This window comes from Physcomitrium patens, chromosome 24 (assembly GCF_059467195.1).
Source record: "Physcomitrium patens ecotype Gransden chromosome 24, ASM5946719v1, whole genome shotgun sequence".
Taxonomy (NCBI): domain Eukaryota; kingdom Viridiplantae; phylum Streptophyta; class Bryopsida; order Funariales; family Funariaceae; genus Physcomitrium; species Physcomitrium patens.
This window is the reverse complement of record NC_143433.1, coordinates 9,624,346-9,627,843: the sequence shown is the minus strand read 5'-3', so window position 1 is coordinate 9,627,843 and position 3,498 is coordinate 9,624,346. Positions and strand designations below refer to the sequence as shown.

Below are 3,498 nucleotides of genomic sequence, written 5' to 3'. Positions count from 1 at the left end.
GTCGTTGTAGTATAGTGGTAAGTATTCCCGCCTGTCACGCGGGTGACCCGGGTTCGATCCCCGGCAGCGGCGAAGGCTTCATTTTTGTGTCTGTCTGTCGCTTGGGCGTTCTTAGTGTTTGCACAATTCCAGCTATCTCACAATAAACTTGTGTGTGTAAGAGGAATTTCCAAGCAGCTGGAATAGCTCAGTTGGTTAGAGCGTGTGGCTGTTAACCACAAGGTCGGAGGTTCGACCCCTCCTTCTAGCGCTCGTGGCCGAATCTTCGTTTAGCATCGAGCTTGCACCTGACAGTACTTCTGCAGAAGCTGGACGCCTTTTGTCCATGTCAATCTGCAGTTTGAAACATGAACCCCTAAATTATATATATATAATCTACCTTTTATGTTTTTTGAGACCAATTTTCATATCAATAGTGGTTTACATCTAATATAAGTTACTGCCAATTTGAGAGACTAATCTATATCACCTCAAGATTATTGTTGATATCCTTCATCATTATAAATTTTTAACATTTTAAATTTCAAACATAGCCTTATATCCATCTGCAATCTCACTGCAGACAGAGATCGTCTTTAAGTTTTTCTAAATTGAGTTTTTTTGTTGAATTGTTGGAAAATGATTGTTGTAGGGATTCATTTGATGCACATTGAAAGTTGGTTGTTTTGCAACCAAGTCTTTTATTCACATCATCATGCCTTTTGCAGAACATTGTTCATGGAAAGCACATTATGATCAAATTTTAGGGTTTTCAATGTTTACCACACTTTAGAGCCACCACCACTCTTAAACCTAGCTCTACCAATAAATATGTAAGTTAAAGCAAAAGAGAGCATTATACCATCTTGACATTAGGATTTTATTGTCATCTCTATTTTATACCAAGAAAGTGTAAAATTACTTGTTAAGGGGTTGTGTTGTCTATTCTAATAATCACACACATCTTCAATACTAACTTGTTAAGGGGTTGTGTTGTCTATTCTAATAATCACACACATCTTCAATACTAACTTGTTAAGGGGTTGTGTTGTCTATTCTAATAATCACACACATCTTCAATACTGACTTGTTAAGGGGTTGTGTTGCCTATTCTAATAATCACACACATCTTCAATACTGACTTGTTAAGGGGTTGTGTTGCCTATTCTAATAATCACACACATCTTCAATACTGACTTGTTAAGGGGTTGTGTTGCCTATTCTAATAATCACACACATCTTCAATACTGACTTGTTAAGGGGTTGTGTTGCCTATTCTAATAATCACACACATCTTCAATACTGACTTGTTAAGGGGTTGTGTTGCCTATTCTAATAATCACACACATCTTCAATACTGACTTGTTAAGGGGTTGTGTTGCCTATTCTAATAATCACACACATCTCCAATACTGACTTGTTAAGGGGTTGTATTGCCTATTCTAATAATCACACACATCTCTAATACTGACTTGTTAAAGGGTTGTGTTGCCTATTCTAATAATCACACACATCTTCAATACTGACTTGTTAAGGGATTGTGTTGCCTATTCTAATAATCACACACATCTTCAATATTGATTTTATAGGCAGTAATCCAATTTGAGTTTAAGATTGATTTCTATAATATATTGCTACCATATATTCCTTTTAGATTTTATTTTCTAGAGTTTTTTATAAGGTAACATTTTAAAAAATATACAATATCTTGTGGGATACATCATAGGTTATTAATACTAAACAAAAGTCCTTAAATATTTCAAAATATTGGCCATTTGTGTTCTCTGATTCATACTTTATATAATGTGGTTGTGTTCATGTCCAAGGTCTTTTCTTTCTTTCTTATGCAACTTGAGCAAGTTGCATATAGAGACTTTGCAAAGGTGATATCAAATCTTTAAGTAGCTTTGGAAGAAGATAGCTTTGGCAAGCAAGAATGCTTTATAGACCTTGATTGTGCTATTTTGAAAATTGTAGCAAATGGCGATGCTCTTGTCTCTCATTCTCCAATTTTGGTACTTGTAGATGCTTACTCCAATCGTTTCTAAGTAATGGCCATAGAATTTTTTACAACATTATAATTTTACATTAAACAACAAGCAAATTGTTTCAACACTGCTATGCATAATCCACTCATTCATATGGTCATGCCATAATAAGATATCTTTTGATATAAGAAGTAGATACTTAATAGAGAGTTGCTAAAACAACACCTCTATATTGTAAATGTGACACCCTTACTTATGTTTTCAAAATAAATTTACATGGTTGTTATACCAAATCTAGTTATGATATAAAAAAATCATGATAAATTTATATGGTAGATATTTAATATTTCAAAAAATTAAAAGTTGTCATTGGAAGCATGTTAAAATTTTATTTCTTTGCTGATCTAACATTGCTTGGAATAATCAATTAATACACAAATCTCATAGGCTAGTTAGTACCTATATTGAATTGATCTTTTGATTTCTATTTGTATAGATAAAGATATGTTAAAATCAATGATCTTAACAATGTGATAGAGAATTATGCAAAGACAAATATATTATTCAATACTACTTAAAATGATAATACCTACACGAGGCTTATAAAGACTTCAATCTAAATTCCATCTAATCTAATAAAAGAAAAAGATCTAAAATTTTACCAAAGAGCTTCATACTAATGAATATCAATACATCTTCATCATCCACCTTGATGCAACCTTCTATCAAAGACATGAAACAAACAAGAATCTTAAAATATTCTTATGAAACTCAAAAAGAATAAATATTTATTCTAAAAGTAATATAGTATTAAAATTAGAATGGCTATTACCAAAGACAAGAAGAGTATAGACTCTCGATACTAGATTAAAATGAAAAAGATATTAACAAGAGTGAAGAAGACTTCACTCTTGCCTCTATTTATACTATCAACCTAGGAGCTACGTGGTAACATTCTATAGGACCTCTGACATGTATTCAAATTGCAAGATACATTTCTAAACTTGCAAGGCAAGTTTTCTATATGTGTGCCATATAGTTAGCTTGTTCCAAAAGCTACCAACATATATGATACATGGTTAATTTATTAATTAAGTTTGTAATCTATAAACTTGTGTAAAGTCAAAGCCGCATCTATGAAGCCTCTAGAAGTTTTTTTAGAATATATTATAAACTTAATTTACTTTTATTTATTTCTACTTAATCATATAAATAATTATTAGAATAAATATGTATGTTTGAGATATTACCTCTTCTTCTAAAGATGAGTTCTTTCAAGAGCAGTCATAATATGTTGACAAAGTTCAAGATTTGACAAATTATATTTGTCACATACTCTAATCTTTGTTTTCTTCAAAGATGGTTGATAGGTCTTTTCATCCATCGATAGTATCTCATACTAATGTAAAAAGACCACTTTATTATTTAATTATTGTTGAAGCCTTCATAACCCTCTTTAACAAAACATTTGAAACACTGTTAGGAATTGTTCTTATCTCTAATAAAATTACCAAATACTAGGAGTCTCTTC

The 3,498-nt window shown here is 31.6% G+C and overlaps 2 non-coding genes across 2 annotated transcripts; both read left to right on the top strand.

The window, feature by feature from the left end:
• Positions 1 to 72, top strand: TRNAD-GUC (transfer RNA aspartic acid (anticodon GUC)). The gene has a single exon. It is a non-coding gene; the product is annotated as a tRNA-Asp (tRNA).
• A 104-nt stretch (positions 73 to 176) lies between these two features.
• On the top strand, positions 177 to 250 carry TRNAN-GUU (transfer RNA asparagine (anticodon GUU)). The gene has a single exon. It is a non-coding gene; the product is annotated as a tRNA-Asn (tRNA).
• Positions 251 to 3,498: the final 3,248 nt, after the last annotated feature.